Raw genomic sequence first — 22608 nt, forward strand, 5'->3', positions numbered from 1 at the left:
CTTTTGGCAAGTCCACCAAGAACTGATGTCCATGGATTACTGATCAAGTCTTTACTACTAGGCAAAATATTGTAATAGATTATATCTTTACCACAGAGAAATACCTTTATCATCTACTTTGGGGGACACCTCTTCATAAGGAACTTCAAAGCACATCAGTATCCACTTATGGGCTAACTGTTATACTAAAGGCATGGTGGAAATGTGTAGGGAAAAGCCCAAAGGCTCTGAAGCCTTTGGGTTGGAGCTCAAACTTGGCTATCTAAGAGCTATAAGGCCTTTGCTTGTTGATTGAATACTTCGGTTTCCTCATTAATAAACAGAGTATAAATATCTGCCTATCTATAAGGTTAGTTTGCTGTAAGGGTGAAATAAAAAGATGAATGAAAACCTAGAAGAAATGGACAAATTCCTAGAAATGTACAATCTTCCAAGACTGAACCAGGAAGAAATAGAAAATATGAACAGATAAACTACCAGTACTGAAACTGAATCAGTAATAAAATAAACTCCCAAAAAACCGAAGTCCAGAAACAGTTAACATCTCAGGTGAATTCTACCAAACATTTAGAGAAGCGTTAACACTTATCCTTCTCAAACTATTCCAAAATTTGCAGAGGAAGGAATGTTTCCTAACTCATTCTATGAGGCCAGCATCACCATGATACCAAAATCAGACAAAGATATAAGTAAAAAATGAAAATTATGGGCCAATATCAATGATGAACATAGATCCTCAACAAAATATTACCAAACCAAATTCAACAAGACATTAAAAAGATCATACTCTGCGATGAATTGGGATTTATCCCAGGGATGTATGGATTTTTTCAATATCCACAAATCAATCAATGTGATATATCACATTACCAAATTGAAGAATAAAAATCATATGATTGTCTTAATAGATGCAGAAAAAGCTCTTGACAAAATTCAACATCCGTTTATGATTAAAAAAAAAATAAACTCCAGAAAGTGGGTATAGAGGGAACATACCTCAACGCAATAAAGGCCATTTATGACAAGCCTGCATCACACTCAATGGTGAAAAGCTGAAAGTATTTCCTCTAAGATCAGGAACAAGACAAGGATGTTTACTCTTGCACTTTTGTTCAACATAGTATCAGAAGTCCTAGATATAGCAATTACACAAGAAAAAGAAATAAAAGGAAAACTTGGGAAGGAAGAAGTAAAACTGTCACTGTTTGCAGATGACATGATACTATACATAGAAAATCCTAAAGCCACCATCAAAAAACTGCTAGTGCTCATCAATGAATTCAGAAAAGTTGCAGGATACAAAAGTAATATACAGAAATCTGTTGCATTTCTATACACTAACAACAAACTATCAGAAAGAGAAATTAATAAAACAGTCCCATTTACAATCACATCAAAAAGAATAAAATATCTAGGAATAAACCTACCTAAGGAGGTAAAAAGACCTGTACTAGGAAAACTATAAGATACTGATGAAAGAAATTGAAGATGACACACACAGATGAAAAGATATACCTTGTTCACAGAGTAGAAGGATTAATAATGCTAAAACGACCATACTACCCAAGGCAATCTACAGATTCAATGCAATCCCTTTCAAATTACCAAGGGCATTTTTCACAGAACTAGAAGAAATAATTTTAAAATTTGTAAGGAAATACAAAAGACCCTGAATAGCCAAAACAATCTTGATAAACAGAACAGAGCTGGAGGCATCACACTCCCTGACTTCAGACTATACTACAAAGACACAGTCATCAAAACAGTATGGTACTGGCACAGAAACAGACACATAGATCAATGGAACAGAATTGAGAGCCCTGAAGTCAACCCACACACTTATGGTAAATTAATCTATGACAAAGAAGGCAAGAATATACACTGGAGAAAGGACAGTATCTTCAATAAGTGGTGCTGGGAAAACTGGACAGCTACATGTAAAAGAATGAAATTAGAATATTCTCTAACGTCGTATACAAAAATAAACTCAAAATGGATTAATGACCTAAATGTAAGACAGCAAACAATAAAACTCTTAGAAGAAAATATAGGCAGAACACTCTCTGACATAACTCATAGCAGTATTTTTTTTTGGATCTGTCTTCTAAGGCAAAAAATAAAAATAAAAGCAAAAATAAACAAATGGGATCTAATTAAATTTAAAAGCTTTTGCACAGCAAAGGAAACCACCAACAAAGCAAAAAGACAACATACCAAATGGGAGAAAATATTTGCTAAGGATGCAACTGACAAGGGATTAATATCCAAAATATACAAACAGCTCACACAATTCAACATCAAAAAAAATCAATCAAAAAATGGAGAGAAAACCTGAATATACACTTTTCCAAGAAGATGGCCAAGAGGTACATGAAAAAATGCTCAACATCGTTAATCATCAGAGAAATGCAAATTAAAACCACAAGAGCTATCACTTCACACCTGTCAGAATGGCTATCAGCAAAAAGAACACAAATAACAAACGTTGGCAAGGATGTGGAGAAAAGGGAACCCTTGTACACTGTTCATAGGAATATAAACTGGGACAACCACTGTGGAAAACAGTATGGAGGTTTCTCAAAAAGCAAAAAATAGAGCTACCGTATGACCCAGTAATTCCACTCCTGGGTATATATCCAAAAAGCCCCACTAATTCAAAAAGATACACACCCCCCAATGTTCACAGCAGCATTATTTAAAATTGCCACGATACGTAAGCAACCTAAGTATCCATCAACAGATGAATGGATAAAGAAGATGCAGTATATATACACAATGGAATACTACTCAGCCATAAAAAAGAATGGAATTTCCTACTTGAAACAACATGGATGGACTTGTAGGGTATTATGCTTAGTGAAATAAGTCAGACAGACAAATACTACAAATATACATACTACAAATACTATATGATATCACTTATATCATAGACAAATACTACATGATATCACTTATATGTTGAATATAAAAAATAAAATAAACTAGTGAATATAACAAAAAAGAAACAGACTCACAGATACAGAGAACAAACTATTGGTTACCAGTTGGGAAAGTTAAGGGGGGAAGGGCAAGGTAGGGGTAGGCGATTAAGAGACATAAGCTACTATGTAATAAAATAAATAAGCTACAAGGATATATTGTACAGCACAGGGAATATAGCAAATATTTTATAACCATAAATGGAGTATAACCTTTAAAAATTATAAATCACTATGTTGTACACCTGAAACTTACATAATATTGTACATCAAAAATATTATAAAAATATTAGTTACTAAATATGTACATATATTATTTTTAATCTTTAGTTAAGATCCTTATTTCTTCTTAATGTAAAGATACTATTAGGAAATATCATTTTGAGTTGCCTCTGATGAAAGGAGGATCAGAAAAAAAATCCATTGGCAAAGTGAACACAGCTGAAAAGGATTATTCTGCAGTCCTAGAGCACCATCCAAATATGGCAAACTAGGAAATAGGGGGCACAGTTCCAAAAGATTGTGAGAAGAAAAGCCAAACAGTTTTATTGATGGCAATTACCAGCTGATGATTGTTTCGTGTATTTATAATTGATCCACATATGTCATATCTTCTGTTAAGTAATGCAACTCCTTCCTTTTCTAAAAACAATCTAAAAGTGAATCAATGGGTATTTATGTATCATATGCCACAAGATCTAACTGCTAATTTCAAGAGATGTACAATCAAGATAGAGTAAAAAATTATCAAGCATTAAACTCAGAGCAATTCTGGACAGGGTATAAGTAAGGAAGAAATCACATATCGCACTAAATGCAATAACAATAATACAACCAATGAAATACATTTGGAAAAAATAAGCCACTGTCCATTTGAGTAATCTAAGTAAAATATGTAGAAGGGAAAGAGGTTTTAGAACCTGGAAGAAAATGAGTAACTGAAAAGTCTGAAAGGGTAAAGAGAAGAAAAACATTTGCACTCACAGTGAAGTTTGACAGTGGAGAAAGAAAACATTGCAGTATCTTACTGGAATTCTATTTCCAAATACTTGAAGGTTAGCGAAACTCAAAACACCTTAATGCACTGTCTATGTAAACTGAATAATAAAGGCAGACACAAAGTACCCTCAAGAGGAAGTAAAAATGAAATCTGAATACTTGAAAAAACATATTCAGAAGATAACTGAGGGCCGAACTTATTTGTTTGGTTAAGTTCTCCATTTTATTCATTTACAATGGAAAAAAAAAAAAAGTTCATTACAGTATGCAGCTAATTTTCCATCTTTTAACTTAATATACTAAAACAGTTTTACATAAAACATTTCATTTGTCAAACGCCAAACATCTGCACCCTTGATTACAGCCCTGCTATTGAGACTCTGGTTTTTCAGGTACCATATGTCACAGTATTTCACTTCAGCTCAATCTTTGTTTACGCACATGGAAAGGGAGGGGGGGGGGGTGTGTGTGTGTTTGTGTGCGCTCACACATGAGTGCACAAGAAAGAAAAAGGCATCTGGTACCTAGAAAAAGAAAAGAAGCAGAAGGCCTGGTAGGAAAAGCAACGAGATTTGTGTGTGAACATAAACATAAACTAAGCCACACACACAAACGCTCACAGTCACCGACAATGACACCCTGAGGGGTCACAACTTAAAGCTTGTATGATAAATATATTTTAAAAAGATAAAAGGAGGCAAGAGAGAAGAGGACTTTTTAAAGGAATGTTTTAATGTATAATTATTCTATAAATAAAAAGTGGCAAAGCATAAGGAAAATAGATATAGCGTATATGCTTCCAACAAAAATAAATTCTAGACAAAGTTTTCACCTAATATGTAATCCATCCCTCTTTCACCTGGCTTCACCAACACACCAATATTTTCCCCCAGGATCTTCCTGGCTTTCCCGGTCCTGATTAATTTAGATTCCCAGCATGTGTGCCTCATCCTATTAATAAGGGCATAATCTTTCTTCTCGAAATTTAAATGATGCAACCCAGCAAAGAACAATTGGCCTGGAGTCACAGGACCCAAGTTATGGCCACAGCTTTTCCTCTAATTAGTTATGCAAGCTGGTCCAATTTACTGCACACCTGCCTCCGGTAAAGCGAGAGTGGCTCCTCTCCAGTCTCAGTCTCCTGATCTGAAAGGTGAAGAGTGGAAGCCTGCCCTCTCTCAGGTTCCACAAAGCTCCCACAGATAGGGGGTGCAAATCAGTTACCCTACTTCCACCCCTTATCTGTCCCCACAAGCTGCATGTCTGAGGGTGGCTGGAGGAGAAAGCCAAGAAAAGAGGTTCCATGTGCAAAAGATTATGGTTGAACTTCCACATACATCAAACAAAGCTAAACCAATCCCCAAGTCTTGGCTCAAAGCCTGCTTTGTGCTCAGAATCATTGGGGGCACTCTGGAGGACCTTTTTTAAAGCATAAGATATGTTCCTTGTCCTCAGAGACAATTTGTCCTTTAGAAATTGCTATCTAGTTAGAAGAAAACTGTAACATACATTTTAAAAAGAGAACAATGGAAGACTCACACTTACGTGATGAATACTTAAGGGAGAAATTCACGGTATGAATAGCTAACAAAGACTTCCTAGAGGTCTATGTGAAATAAGATTTTGCTCATTTAACAAATATTTACTGAGCGCACACTCTGTGTCAGGTGCAAAAACAGGCATAGTTTCTACTCTCATGGAGCTTATAATCTAGTAGGAAACAGTCATCAATAGAAAGGCCCATGTTGCAACGTGAGATAAAAGAGGGAAGGAATCTAGTACGGAAACTCAGAGGTCACTTCCCAGAAGTGACACTAATGTTAAAATCTAAGGACAAAATGGCATTAACCAGGTGAAGCAGAGAGGCAAGGATATTTCAGACTGAGGATACAGCATGGGCAAAGGCCCTGTGGTAAGTAGGTGCTTGACACGTCTGAGGACCTGAAAGGCCATGGAGCTAGCGTACAGAGAGCATGGAACACAAATGATGTTCGAGAGGAAGTCAAGACCAGGCATGCTGGGTCCCGTAGGCCAGGTTAGCAGTTTCACTTTGAGATGAGAACGTCTTCAGATGGACATGTCTGGCTGCTGCTGTGTGGGGAAAGGAATGGAACAAGACAAGAGTAGATATGGGGAGGTGTTTAAGAGACAACTTCAACAGAACAGATGAGAAATGATAATAACACTTTGGACCAGCTTGGTGGCCGTGGGGATGGAAGAGATAAAGACAACCAAATTTGCTGATGAAGTGGATATGGGGGTTTGAAAAATAGAAGTGGTCAGGGGCAGCTCCTGGGTTTCTGATGTGCCTAACAGAACAAATGATAGTGTCATTAACTGAGAAGGGAACACAGAAAAGGCCATTTTGAGGAGAAGATGGTAAGTGGCAAATGCTATTGACAGGTTAACTATTACAAGATGAGGACTCTGAATTTAGAGAACTGAGGGGTCCTGGAGAACTTAGCCATGTTTTTTTTGTTGTTTGCAGATAACATGTTTTTTTTTATTTTTTTTGCTTTTTATTGAAGTACAGTTAATTTACAATGCTGTGTTAATTTCAGGTATACAGAAAAGTGATTTGGTTATTTCAGTTATAGATAGATATTCTTTTCCATATATATTCTTATATACACATTGTTTTTCATATTCTTTTCCATGATCGGTTATTACAAGATATTGAATATATACATATACTATATTCTATATTCAAGACCTTAGCCATTTTCAGTGGAGTGAGAGGTCAGGTGACAGGTGGATTGAGGAGCGGGAGATCAGGAAGTACAGGGAATAGAGCATAAGTATCTGCCGGTCTTCCCTCATCTGTTAGCATCTTCATGGCTCCTATGTCCACTCATACAACACACAAGAACAAAGTACACCCACATCTCAGATACTTTTTAGAAATTGGTACTCTCTCCCCTGAATAATTAGAAAGGTAAGAAATGGGCTAAGTTCAATTCTTGTAATCTGAAATAAAACAAGGCATGAAATGATCTTATTCTTTTATCCCCTAGCTACCCTCCTCTCTTTCTCTTTCTTTCTCTCTTGTCTTCTCTCTCTCTCTCTCTCTCTCACACACACACACACACACACACACACACACACACATTTCAGTGTAACTGTCTCTAAATATCTCATATCTTTCTACTGACAACTGTGGGCTACATCTTTGTAAGTATCAAAGTATCAACTCAAGAAAGTTGCCTGTGTCTTCTGCTAAAGAAAGTGGCCAATGACACATTCAGCACTGGGAGAGCTTCTGCTTGGTTTTTCATCCAGCATCTGAGGCTGTGAGGTCCTTTTCTGGCACTCACCCCCCTACTGTCAATCTGCACGAAACTGCAGCAACATGCTAACAACAGAGGCTAACCATCTGAGGGACATTCTTTCCTCAAATAAGACTTTGCTTTTATCCTCTGGTATACAGATGAACTGTCATCATTAACCTGGTCTAGGGAACTAAAGTTTCTCTCTCGTTGTTGCTTAAGGCCATACGTGCTTCTTGTTTTCTTTGTTCTACATGTTTTAAAAATACCTATTCATCTTTTTTTCCAGAATGTTGACCCACATAGGTCGGGACAATAGGATACCATACATATGAGTTTTCTAAATATCTTGGATATTATAACACTCTTTATTATGCTGAGCAGTCCAAGTCAGTGAGAGACCCCTAGAAAAATTGGGTCAGAAATCCTGGAAAGGTCTGGAGCTGATCTAACATTGCCAGAGGGATTGGTGACTTATGATTCTCTTTGCTGTGGTTTGACTATAAGGTCAAATCTGCTTGTTAATCACAGAAACTATGTTAATTACATCACTACTTAGCATGTTTTCTTTTCCTGCACTTGTTCTGGTTTTCTAACACTAGAATTCTACTTATCAGCACATGCCCTTTGATAGGAAAAGTCAGAAACTCTATTGTCAAAGAGACAGATATAAGTACATAAATTAGCCAAGTAATCAATAAGTCTACCCAGAGTTAGACACTGTGCTCAAAGTTATTGCTAAAATACATCAGATCACTCCTGTTCTATCACTGGACGTGTAGAGATGGAGACATCATCCAATGCAGAGAAAATAAGGAGGAGGATAGTGTGCCTTGGGAACCACCAGGAAAGCATCACTGCCAAGAAATTCCTCTTCCACTTCCTCGTTGCGTCTGAAGCTCCATCACCTCTCTTTCTGGTAGTTTTCATGACTACTATAATGCAAACAAACACATTTATCCAGGCATCATGAGTGAAGAATTTAACAGCCAATTTCGCTAGGACAAAAGGCTCCTCTTACCTTCCACAGGAGGTAAGAAGGGACAGTGTGACTTGGAAAGGAAGAGGAAGAAAGAGGCTGAAATCAGAAGGCACCATCGGACCCTTGCCCAGTGTTTGTTGGAACAGACCTACAGGAGTTACGTAGTAATCAAACAGCTCTTGAACAGCAATCGACAGTGAAAGAGACCATGGGCTTGGCACTGAGCATGATGCTTTGGGAAAGAGAGGACACGTCAGATTTACCTCCTTCAGAACGTTTGGGAGTTCCAGTTTATTTGGGAACTACAAGAAATGTACAAAGCAATTTTAAACGACAGAAGACAATATATTCTCTCAATTCTAATGCTGGGGCTTTGGCTTCTTAACCTGAGGAAATTTAGTAAATAGAGCCCCTTTATTTCATGTCTAAAACGTCTTATTTCATTTCCTTAAACCTGTTCCACTGCAGTACATTTAAATAATTATGAATGACTTTATATTTCAGAAAGTCTGCTTCAGAGTATATAATTTCATAAGTGAAAGGATGAGACTAACGCTCCTTCTTCAATCTGTGCACGACATTGGAGAACCCATGGTAGGCAGAATAATGCCCCCTGCCCCACTGCCAACGTGTCCACGTCTTAATCCCCAGCATCTGTCAATATGGTAGCTTACATTGCAAAGACACCGTAGATGTCAGGATTTTGAGATGGGGAGACAGTACCGGGTTATCAAGGTGGACTCAATCTAATCATTGGAGTCTTTAAAAGCAAAGAACCTTCGCCCGATGGGTTAAAGAGATGAGAGGGAAGAGGGAGGGAGATTGGAAACATCAGAGACTGGACTGTTGTTGCTGGATTTGAAGCTAGAGGAAGGGGCATGAGCCAAGGAATGCAGGCAGCCTCTGGAAGCTGGAAGGCGCAAGGAAAAAGATTCTCCCCTGGAGCCTCCAGGAAGGAACATAGGCCTGCCTACACCGTGAGTTTAGCCCAGTGAGACCCGTGTCAGACTTTTGACCTAAAGATCAGTAAGATAATAAATTTGTTCAATAAACTTAAGCCATTAGGTTTGTGATAATTTGTTATAGCAGCAATAGAAAACTAACTTGTTTTCCTCTATATTTTGAAATATGCAAAATGGGGACAATTACCTTTTCTTTTAAACTGTTATAAAGTTAAGAAGCAAATATTAAAGATTGTTGAAGAAAAGAGCCTGAGTAGGAAGAAATAGCATTGAAAATTTTCTTCACTGCACCTCCTTTTCCTAAATTTTACAAGACCCAGTCAATCAGAAAATAAACCAGAAACCTAATATACCTTAACAGTTTCACGGCATCCCCAGGTAATCAGAGGCAATCTTTCATATTGATCACAGTATAAAACTAGTTGAGTTACAGAGACACATATCTTATCAGTTCTTTGGCAAATATAAAGCCTCCCTTGGAAAAATACAGTAATGAAATATTCTCAAAGTCAGTATGCAGATCTCCAACTGCTAGGCAAGTTAATGAGATGCATAGCTAGGGACTTAGCATGCATCTGGAGCACTGGTGCTGCATAAGAAACACAGTTGATTCTGATCTCATCAGCTTATCCATTTTTTACAGAAACATCTATCAGCAAAGAGAAGACACTTCATGTATTAAAGGTTTCTACATCCACCCTGAGCTCCACCCTGAGCTATCAGAAACAGGACAGCAGGCCATGTATTAGAGTTTGCAAACCTAATAAAATATTTTGCAAGTAACATATTTAGTCAGTCAAACATTGATTATATTTGGCACATTCAAAATACCAAAGCCAGGCCACACAAAATGGTTTGTCAACATGCCAGGAACAGCCGATTGAAAGAAGTAACTTTGGGGTTTATACATTAGATGGGTCCCAAAAAATGAGCTTCCAAGTTAACAGAAAATCATTTTGCAGATATGAACCAAAAAAGGATCTTAGCTTCATATAATAATAAATAATCAGAAGGTGCTTATAAATAACAAAAGAGTACAAATTCCACAATTAATATTTATATAATTTTTAAAAAAGAAAAGCCAAGAAGGGACAAAGCATGTCAAAAGCAACCCTCTCTATTCAAGTCTTGGCTACTACTTTGTATCTTTGGGAAAGTTTCTTAATCTCTTTTCACCTTGGTTTCCTCATGTGTAATAGTATTTTTAAAGCATTAAATAGCATTTAATAGCTCTTTAAAAAGCATTTAAAATAGTCTCTGAATTTGGGGATCTGCTCCCCACTCCTCTCCTCACTCCATTTCTCCTGTCACACCACTGCACCAGAGACCTGGCTCTTTCGACAACCCTGGAGTATTTCTGCGTGAAACCTTCTCATTTACATCGTGGCATCAAAATCCACAAAGCCCGGATTAGCTGCACTCTGGTAAATAGCAGCACCAGCACAATGATTAAAGCCTATAGTCCTATCTTCCCTGGTACCCTGGTGCAGGGGTGGGGTGGACAGGTGATGAGTAGAGGGCACCTCATGAAACAGTCCCTCTGGCATCCTCAGCCTAAACAGGGCCCCAAGGGACCACCTTTACTTGGCTATTCCCTCTGAGGAGCTTCTGTCTTCAAACCATACCTCACTACCACCTCGCTCCCAATAAAAGAGCATATTTTCCTTCACTCAATAGAAAAAAAGAGGACTGAGCTCCGCACATTGATGTGAAAATTAAAGGAGATAATAGACACAAAATGTTCAGTATAATGTCTGAGCCTTAGTACCCACTCAGCACATATTAACAATTATTTTCACCAATTATGACCATCATCATCATGGTAGGAACATCTTGCCACAAAATCTGCTAGAGAATCCAGTCAACAGACCACAGGTCATCAGATCCATGTTTTCTATATCTTGGTCAATTTTCTAATGCTAATAGGAATAATTCAAAAGAAGAGACTTACCCAGATGCCCTTTGTTAATTTGGTAAAGAACCACAGAGAAATTTCCTTGGGAAATAAAATGTTAGAAGCAACTACACAATAGTAGATTCTAAACTTTAAGGAGAGCAGGAGAAAAATCAGGAAGACAAGAAAAATGAACTTTAGAAAAGAAAATTTTGCCCAAGTAATAAATTGGCTCAGATGAGATCTTTGTGGAGAATAAAGGGCAAATGGGAATGTCATGAAAAAGTAAAAGTTAGGCCAGGTTTTACGTAGAAAGACGTAAATGTGTGAAGACACAGGTTTAGAAAATGAAAAAAAAAAAAAAAAAAAAGACGTTACTGGCAAAAGACATAGAAGACCTTACAAAGCAAAACAGAGACATGGGAGGAAAGGTTAACTGATAATTTTAAGTAGACCGTCTGGTGTTTTCAACTAAACTTCCTAAAAGATGTATCATCTGCTTTCTGCTAAGTAAAGCAAGTACCGTCTGACACAAGAAAAAAGAAAATGAAACCAAATTTGAGAAAGAAAGTACTAAAATGTACTTTAGCAGCTGGCTCCCTTCAAATCAGCAGAGCCTTAATGGCCCACATTGGAGGATAGTTGAGGAATTTCCAAATGTTATTACAAAGAGCCCCATTCTCCTTGGTTATCCATTATCTCTGCCTTCTCATACTGAAATATCCTACACAGCAATGCACCTCTTCCAGATGATATACATTAAATAAGCAACCAACGGAAAGCATGCAGTGTACCTATCATTCTGAATACTACCCAAGTCATAAAAGGAGATGCTTATTGATAATTCGGCCTTGTAATTACAGCCCAAACTTCTTCAAGGAAAGGCCCCTAACAATACTCCATAAAATAAATTAGAATTCACACGTTTACTTAGAACAATTTAATTAATATGTATGGCTAAATCCAGTTAACTCTCTAGGGCCATTAGGACATCAGAATCACCTGGGGTGCTTTTTTTTTTTTTTAAACATCTTTATTGAAGTATAATTGCTTTACAATGGTGTGTTAGTTTCTGCTTTATAACAAAGTGAATCAGTTATACATATACATATGTTCCCAGATCTCTTCCCTCTTGCATCTCCCTCCCTCCCACCCTCCCCATCCCACCCCTCTAGGTGGTCACAAAGCACCGAGCTGATCTCCCTGTGCTATGCGGCTGCTTCCCACTAGCTATCTATTTTACATTTGGTAGTGTACATGTGTCCATGACACTCTCTCACCCTGTCACATCTCACCCCTCCTCCTCCCCATATCCTCAAGTCCATTCTCTAGTAGGTCGGGGTGCTTTTAAAAATATTACGGTCCCCACTCCACCCACTGAGTCATGATGCCTGGAGATAGGTGGTGTCTCCCGTTTAAAACCTCTCCATGGTGATGTTTGCACACACTAAAGCATGTGTCCTGGGCCTTCTTCCCCTAGCTCCTTCCAAGGGGTACTTCCTCCCTTCTTTTATTAGGCATAGTTATGCATATTTTAAGACAGGGCCTAGAAGCAACACACTGTGAATCAATCAGAGCTAGAGTCAAAACCTCACTATAGAAAGTAATAGCCAAGTGACCTCTTGAAGTCTCAGGTTTGTTTTTTTTTAATTTTTATTTTATATTGGAGCATAGTTGATTAACAATGTTGTGTTAGTTTCAGGTGTTCAGCAAAGTGATTCAGTTATACATATATCTATTCTTCTTCATATTCTTCTCCCATTTAGGTTATTACAGAATACTGAGCAGTGTTCCCTGTGCTATACAGTAGGTCCTTGTTGGTTCTCTATTTTAAATATAGCAGTGTGTACGTGTCAATCCCAAACTCCCAGTCTATCCCTCCCTCCCACCCTTCCCCTCTAGTAACCGTAAGTTCATCCTCTAAATCTGTGAGTCTGTTTCTGTTCTGTAAATAAGTTCATTTGTATCATTTTTTTCTTTATCTGTAAAATGGGAGCAATAAAGCCTATTTCTCAAATTTGCCCTGTTGGTCTGAGGACCCAATGGCTGCAAATGTTAACATGCTTGAAAGAGTGTTTGGAGCTCCTCCATCCTGCAGTGAAGGACCATTCGTAATCCCCGGGGTGGTAGCAGCAACTGGTCAGTCTCCAGGAAGGCTTATGACAGCTTCTAGAAGGCCAGGATGCCCTTTTGTGTTTCAGTACACATATCTATGCAAAAAGCCTAAGGCATCCTTTGCTGAAACTAAATCATCCTCAAGTGGGTTTGGTGGAGGCATGTCTGGATGGGTTCTCAGAGCCACAGTCCTCAGAACCCTGACCAATCCCCTCATCAAGGATGGCAACGCACTGGTCTCTATATCATTTGGAGAAATACAAGAGGAAAGAGGGTTGAACTTCTTCTTTATAACTCCCAACTCTTCTTCCAGTGATGCCCTTGTTGCTTTGTCCTGTCTAGCATGAATATGGTTCATTCTCCCTCTTCAGAGGGTCTTGAAATTAAGTGATGTGCCTTGGTCCGTGATCCAGAGCCAAGCCATCACATGATACGGCTGGTCATTCGTGTCCTGATATAATGTGTTGTGTTCTCTGTAGACAGCACATGTTTATTGATCTCCTACCAGGGCCCATGCACACTGCTAGGCTGTGCCCTGCTAAAATCTGCAAGAAACCAGGCAGATTCATAGTCACAGGTGGGCGGTAGCAGGTATCACTGTAGACGTTAGAAAAGATGTGAAGACTCCCCTACAGGTCACTGAGTTTGGAGCCAGGACAGAGCACACAATTGCCTGTGCTGAGAAAACCAGTGCAGGAGAAACTCATAGGGGACCACAGTCAAAGAGAGCAAGGAGGCATGAAAGAAGTCATGGCCATGTACCTCCAGAAGCAGCCAGAGGCAAGTGATAACAAAAGAGACCTCCTCCACCTGGTCCAGGTGCTCTGCTTGTCAGTCACAGAAGAGGACCCCCAACCCTGACCCCACAGGACACTCCCACTCCTACACCCACCCAGCCAGCAGCTGCTGAGGAGTCTGGGTTGGAGGAGAGAGGGAGGAAGGGGAGAGAATTCAGTCCATGGGAGCCAGTCCCAGCAGACACATTCTAGGGAAGCCAGAACCAGGAAGCTGTGAACTATTACACGGAATGGAGTTTAGAGTTTCAAACTAATTATAAATGAACATCAAGTACGACAAAATTATCAACAGGGACTGAGAAGCCACTAATTGGCAACTCTACATTTTCTTTCTTTCTCTCAGCAAATACACAGAATATGGGTGATTAAAAAATCAAGCTGATATAAATTACTGGGAAAAAATGTTCCATGTAAATACATCACTTAGTAAAGACTGTCCAGTCATACCTGCCACATTTGCTTTCTTTTTTTAAAATTTTTAATTTAAAAAAATCAAACTTACAGAAAAGTTGCAAGAGTATTAGATGAACCACATGAAATCGGCACTTTTATAAATCAAATATGGCCAAATATTGGTTATATCATACAGGTTTACCTAATAGTATTCTTGTAATTTTTCTGTAAGTTTTTTTAATACAGTGAATTTTCATTTACCCTTCACTTAAATTCTCTAAATTGCTAACGTTTTGTTCCATTTGTTTTTTTGCTAGATGGATAGCTATGTGTATAGCTATATAGATATTTAGATATATATACAGATAGATAGTGCTAAAATTTTTGAAAGTTGCAGACTCCATGATGATTTACCCCTAAGTACTTCAGTGTGTTTCACAAGAACAAGAACTGTATCTTACATAATCACAGTATAATTATCAAATTCAGAATGAGACGTTGATATGTATGCTATTGGTACCTAATATACAGTTCATACTCAAATTCTTCCAACTGTCCCAATAATAACCTTTATAGCATTGTTTTCTAATCCAGAATCACACACTGCATTTGATTGCCATGTCTCGAGTTTCCTTTAATCCAGAAAGTTTCTCAGCCTTTCTTTGATCATTTTAATAATGGCACTTTTTTGAGAACACAAGCCAGGTGTTTTACAGAACGTTCCTCCTGTTGTATTTGTCTGATGTTTTCCTATGCTTCCTTGCAGCTGTGGCAAGATGACAGAAGTGATGCTGTGTCCTTCTCAGTGCATTACGTTAGGAGGCCCATGATGTCAATTCATCCGATTGTGTGTGATACTGACTTTGATCACTTGGTTAACATAGTGATTCCACCATACAAGTTACCATTTTCCCTTTATAAGTAACAAGTCAAATCTGAAGAAATTAGCTACTATTTTACAACCAGTTCACAAATATTTATTGAGCACCCACCCTATCCAGACACAAATCTCTTCCTTCAAGGATCTCCCATTTCAGTGGAGGTGGGGGAATGTGATGATATACAAATAATTAAGGATTTAATATTCTAGAAGGCATTTGAAGGGGGGGGTTATGGAGGGACGTGTGTGCTTCCATTTTAAATAGAGTCAGGGATGGCCTCTTTGGGGAGGTGACAATTAAGTACAGGACTGAAGGGGTAAGGACCAGAGCCATGGGGAAGATAAGAGCTTTCCAGACAGAAGGACCAGAAAATGCAAATGCCCTGAGGTACCTGGTATGTTTCAAAGACATCAAAGAGCCAATCAGGCTGGAATAGAAAGAGCTGAATAAGGACAATAACAGAGTTTTCTCAGGATTCTTTCCATTACAGCTGACCAAAACACTCCCTAAACACATGGAAGTAAGAGGAGGGGGAACAAAGGGACTGTATTAGCCAATATAATTTTGACATTCATGGTAGAGCTCATTTCAGCCACAGCTGGACTGGGGGCTTAAGTGAGGACCTCAGGAGGCTCTCTCTCTCCAGGTCTTGCCTCTGATTTCTTCTCCCCAGGTGGCGGCTCAGACGGCCATTCCACATCCAGCCTTTCATCATACTCATTTAGTTATCCCAGGGGGAAGGGAGTGCCTCCTCCCCAGCAGACTGAAGACAAGTCCTGAGAGCAATGTCCATTGACCTTGCTTGCCTCATGTTCCATTCCAGAGTAAACCCCTAAGGGATGGGGGCGGAGGGAAAGGAGGAGGGGGAGGGTGTTAGGATTGACAAGGTCTGCATCCCAGATCCACCCCCAGAGCCGGAGAAAGAGGTCAATCCCACCCTAGAACACAGTGAGAGAATGAGAGAGTAGCAATTCTCTCCAAAGCAAGATTAAGGTCCTAATTCTCAAGAAATGAAGAAGGTGTACTGAGCAGGATAAACAACAGATGTGCACTACTAGTGCATTTACATAATTATACTTTGTCTCCTTAAAAAAATAATAATAATCTTGACTTTCAAAGCCTCTGATAAATGACAATTTGACAGAGACTTTTTGCCCATTATGTTTTTTTCAAGGACACTAGCTTAGATCCTTCTGTTCCCAGTGTTGACATTGGAGGATTGAGAAGAAATAAGCAAAACACAGTATTCAACACATAGCTTCTCAGTGGTTTTCGTGTTCATTAAATCTGCTTTCACCCGTGCATAAACACCTAATTTTCTACTGAGATGCCAAGATATCAGGAGCATAAAAGTCTGACAGCACCTAAAATGACAATTCTCCTTTATAACAGCATCATTTTATTAGAGCTATAAGCAGCCAAATCCAGTCCCCTAAAAATCAACTTATTCGAAAGCCAGTGGACATTGCTAAATGAAAAAAGAATTAGAAATGAGGAACCAGTGACTTTTTTTGATACCATTGGCCTTAACCCACATGTGAAACAATTTCACATAGAGGCTGAAAAACTAAATTAAAACATAAATTCTGTTTTAAGCTAAAAGAAGCAAGGGACTGTAGTCATTTCCTAACTCATTCTGGGTTCTCCATAAGGCTGAACACAATTCAATTCTTTTCTAAAAAAAACAAAGCCTTGTTTTAAAATGAATTTGAGAAGTAACACCAAACGAGACCTTAATATTTCGAAAAGTTCTACTTATAAAGGGAAGCATTCAAAACTGCAGATTAATCCAGGAGTATTCACCCAAAGTAGGTCCTGATAGGATCACTGTTCTATCATTTTTCTTACTAGCGCTGTTTTTTGGCTCAGATAAGAACAAACCAACAAAAGAGACTTTTATGTGCAGCCTCACACACAGCGCGGAAAGTTGAAGATGTTCACTCCTAGGATTTACTCTAACCTCTCTGTTGTCTAAATGCAAACTGAGAGATTCATCTTACACACTTTTAGAATGAATAGGCCAGTTCAGCAATATGACCAAATACAAATTATACCCCAAATCATTGTTTTCTTAAAATACCAACAGTTAAGTCTATGGAAAATAATGGAATAAAGATTCTCATTCATCATACCAACAGATAAGTGGATCTTTGGGTATAATATTTATGAGAAATATGCCAGTCCTATATTAAAACATTGTAAAACTTTTCTCAGACATATGGCTATAGATATAAAAATAAATAAATAAATGAACAAACAAACATGGCATTCACCTACATTCTCAGTAAAATATGTAAATTTGTATAGCCTTTCCGGAGGGCAACTTGCATTACATATTAAGTCTTACAAATATGTATACCTTTTAACCCAAGGAACCCTGTGCAAAAATCTATCCTAAGGAAATTATCAGAAATGTAACCAAAGATGAAGGTTGTTTATCTTGGTGTTATTTATAATAGCAAAACAAAACAAAATCCAAAATTTCAAGAATAGAGAATTGATTAAACTATGTCTCATTCATGCAATGGAACCCTAGGCAGCTACTAAAATCATAGTTTTATCTTATTTCAAGAATATGAACTAGACTTAAATAATATACTATTAAAGCAGGATGCCAAAATGAAGAGGCAGAATATTCTCCATTTCATAAGATGTCTGTATGTAATAGACACTTAAGATTATAAAAATACCTTCCAAGCTTCTCAAATTCCCATATCTGCAAGCATCAGTATGATAATCTTTCCCATAAAAGGCAATCAGTTGTAATGAAATAATGTTAAGGACCTCTTCACTCAATATGTGAATAAACTCTAAAGATTCCAGTACAGAGAAATGCTTTCTTCATGTTCCAAATAATCCCAGGCCAAATTCTGACATCCCTTCCCTGATCCTCTCTCCCTACTAGAAGAACAAAGTCACGTTCAAATGCCCTGGATTTTCCAACTAAATTCATAACCTAATTTGTTTCCATCTTTTATTAAATAGTGTTTTCCAAATTTGGGTCATTTGCTTCCTAAGTTCACAATATTTATCAAACTTACAAATTACCTGTTACTCTCTATTTCTTCTTTATATTGGCTTGTGTTTTATGTAAATATTTTGGTCACACATCAGCCATGAAATTAAGGATTTGATATTGTAATTATTTTTTCTAATATATCTTAAAATAAATACCTTGATCAGAGGAAAAAAAACATCTAACAAACTCTCTCATACACTTACATCACTGCTGTCTATTCCAATAGGAAACATAAGAGAAACACCAACTCCATGGATGCTGAGAGGTGACCTGGGTATAGTTTAACCAAGTTCAAGCAATGTCTTAATCCAAATTAGTGTCTCTTAGGGCACCAAGTCAAGAATCATGGAAAGTTAGCCAGGGAGCATCTTTTAGGACAGGCCACAAATTTAACATCCTTCTGCCTGACTTACTCAAATCAATTCTCCCTCTCGATCAATGAATCCTATGCTTCTTCCCTCCAAAATCCAAGAAGCAATACCATTTATTTAGGAAATAAAAGATCTGTTTAAAGCAATACAGATATACTTTCCTATAACTTGCCTGAAATCAACAGTTGGCAAACGTTTTCTATAAAGAGCCATATAGTAAATATTTTTGAGTTTGTAGACCATACAGTCTAGCACAACTACTCAACTCTGTCATTATCATGCAAAATAGCCACAGGTATGTAAACGAGTGAGCTCAGTGTGGTTGTGTAACCATAAAACTTTATTCATAGACACTAAAATTTGAATATGATATAATTTCAAGTCATGAAGTATTATTCTTTTTTTAAATTTCTTCCCAACCCTCGAGAAGTATAAAAACTTCCTAAGCTCAGGAGCCATACAAAAGCAGGCAGCAGGCTAGATCTGGTCAACAGGTCAGAGCTTGCCAACCCCTGCTTTAGACCATCAGGGTTGGCAATCTTACTGCTTATACAAACTGATGGAAGCAAAAGTCCAGTGTTTGTCACAATTTTTCCTGAAGATTTCTTTTTGCATAGTCAGAAAATTACTTATCAACATGTATTTTATCCAAAAAAACATATTTTTAAAAAACACTTCTAAGAAAAACTTCAACTGGTGTCATTTCATTACGTATATAGTACATAATTACTATATACGTAATGAGTAAGAGACCTTTAACTTTTCTACTTCTTCCCATTAAAGGCCTGCTTTCATTTTATTTGGGAATTTAGGCATCTTCATCCAGGAACAGAGCAATGTATGCAGTTTATGTAATTGTTCTTCAATAATTACTCCAAGGAAATTCTGACCCAGTTCAAATATCAAAGAAAAATAGAAGTCAAAGCTCCTGACTTGTGGTTCTGGAGAGTGTGTGCAACAGAACGCTGAGAGACACACAGAATGATGAGAGTCTGCAGCAGCCCAAGTCAGCAAACCGGAGGCCACCAGGCCCTGTGCTGTCACACACCAGCTAAGGGACAAGTCACCGTGTCACTGCGCTGAGCCACAGATCTCCACCTGTCAAGTGGGGATCACTTCCCTCACAAAATTTTTCTGAGAATCAAAGGAGAAAAGCCCTCTGTCAACTGAGGAGGATAATACTAAAATAATGAAATCTCAAAGAGAAATTTGGTAGAGTCAGAAGCATAGAAATGAGCTGCTCAGATTCATTAAGTAAATGTAACAAGCAATCTCACTTCGAAGAATATGTCCATCATTTCACCCCACAACCAAAAGATCACTCTGTGGAGCTCCCTTAAAAAACATGACAGAATATCACTTGAATTCAATCACGGCATTTTCATCAATATTATTCTTAATTTTGCAGTTGACGTTCAAAGTTGTGTGAGTTCAAACTTGAAATCAGGAGTTAAAGACTTGCAGCTGTCTCCAAACTAATATCAATGTAAATACGGTCAAGCCGTTTGTCAATTCCGCATGTGTGTTTAAGTCATTTCAAAGAGCAGTGGCTCCATTTTTCCTCCTCTTCGGGAATGAGAAGCATCCATCATTAACCTGCCAACCGACATGAGCTTTGTAGTCACACTGTGGGGCTAATCCAAGGGGTTTAATGCTCAGCGGTCTCCAGTAAGTCACAGCAGGTCTGAGGGCAGGTTAAATGGCTTTAATTAAGGATAAGAATAAAAAAGAAAGATCATTTGACACATAGGTCAATATTTTTCCTTCAAAACTGAGGTAGGCATACTGGGACAAAATCATTGCATATTCATCAAAATGAAGCCAGTATGAGACCTCAGAAAGGATATTAATGAAAGAGAGGAAAAGTAATTAAACATTAGAAAAAGGTGGTAGATAAGACATACTTTTACCCAACCCATATTATTTTTTTATCTTGTAAATCAACTGATTTAATAATAGCTGGGGAATTTCACTTACTGCTGGCTGAATGCCAACTGGTGTAGCTCATTTGCATCATCAGATATGTGTGAACAGATTCATATTCACCCAATAAAGACTGCTTGTATGAACTTTCAAAAATAATGTACTTTTAAAGCAAAGTTTACTATAGTCCAAAACACTTTGGTATCCTCAATTAGAAGATTTGAGGACTGTCACTTATTAGCAGGATTACTTAGAAAGCTCATGATGGTGACATCAAGGTGAAAGGGGTCCGACGCTGAATTCCACTCTCCTGCCTCTTTGTGTGTGACGGACGACAAATTGCTTAGTTTCCAAACTTGTCTCTTCATCTAAGAAAGGAAGATACTGATGCCTACTTCTTTGAGTTGCTCTGATGAGTAAATAGGATAATGTATGTAAAGTATTCAGCACTGTGCCTGGCACATAGAAACTTCTCCACAAATAGTAATTATTATTATTTTTATTATTAATGCATTATCATTTTGCTCAGCGTCTAAGTTTCAGCTTACAGCTACTTCAACATTTTATCAGAATCATATGAACTACAGCATGGAAACATACTTTTTATTTTACAAAGAGCCAAACACACATAATATACTATTGTAAACTATCAAGCTTTAGGTCAATTTAGTGCTGTAATTTTTTTAGATTCTTTTCAGATAATTCACTGCACATGCCAAGATGTGCTTTCAAAAAGCAATCAAACGTTTTCATGACAATCAATATACAAATAACATGGGAAGGTGTTGGCCAGTTAAACAAGAAAAAAAATCGCCATTTTTACGCTGAAATAACTGAATGTGCTCAAAGTGTGCTCCGGCGAATTCTGAAGGGCTCCAGAATGAGCTTTCAAATTACTGACATTTAAAAATTCAAGCTATACGTTATTTAGAATGAATTCATCACTTACTCATTATTCACAAGATCCTCAAAGGTTTGGAAAAGATTGCTCTAACCGAGTATTTTGCTTTATATTGCACTTAATAATTCTTTTTATGTTCGTTTAGATAAGAGTTGAAACTAAACTCTCAACTGCAAAGCACAGTCTCAGCTCTGCACAGGGAGGGACACCTCAGGCCTTAGGATAAATGCACAGTAGATAGCAGGTAAATTGCCGAGTGAAATAGGAGAGAAATGAAGGTGAGGACTCACACCTTTCCTACTCTGGAGCTTTGCCTTCTGCCTTCTTGGGATGGCTCATGATCTAGATTACAGAACACTCAGCAATTACCATTGGGTCACTTCTTTAGATTATATATGTAGTAATTCCATAGTTCACAAGAATTATTTATTTTTTATGAAAATTTCTTTTCCTCAGCTCTTTTTTAGCTCATTAGCTTATCGTTATTGTTAAAGCATTTTATTTGAAAAAGGTGGGATATTCATATACTGGGGTGGAGCTTAATTAAGAATGAGCATTTCAGTGGCTGAAACCAGCCTTTATTTATTTTTTTATCTTATGCTACTGTCTGTATTTTATAAAACTTTAAGGAAGTACTTTAATTTACATAGAGTGTTTTTTACAAAAGAAACTGGTATCAGTAGCTGTTTGAGGAGAGGAAAGCTGAGGCACTGGAGATTCTATTTGGGAAGGACTTACTTTTTGCTGCATACATTTTGGTACTGTTTTGGAAGAAAATGGCATATTAACTTTAAGAAAATATTAGTACATGGAGTTAATGCATGGATTGGAATACAATGCTCTCCAAGATTCCTTTCATTCTTAAAGTCTAGGATTCTAAATTCCTGTTGTGTGTTCAGATAGCCATTCTATATCCAAAGCAAGCAGAGCAAAACCAGTCTCTGCTACTGAGGGGTTTATATTCTCAAAAGGTTGGGCACTGGTATATATATGCCAAGGAAAACATGAGAAATATATTGCCATTTATTTAGAAAAGCCTGGCTATCTTTTGTAGATCAAGTTTTCTAGACAGTCTTTTAAAAAATAACTTTTTTTTTGGTTTTGTTCATTGAAATTCTGGGGTTTTT

This window comes from Eschrichtius robustus, chromosome 5 (genome assembly GCF_028021215.1).
Source record: "Eschrichtius robustus isolate mEscRob2 chromosome 5, mEscRob2.pri, whole genome shotgun sequence".
Lineage (NCBI taxonomy): Eukaryota > Metazoa > Chordata > Mammalia > Artiodactyla > Eschrichtiidae > Eschrichtius > Eschrichtius robustus.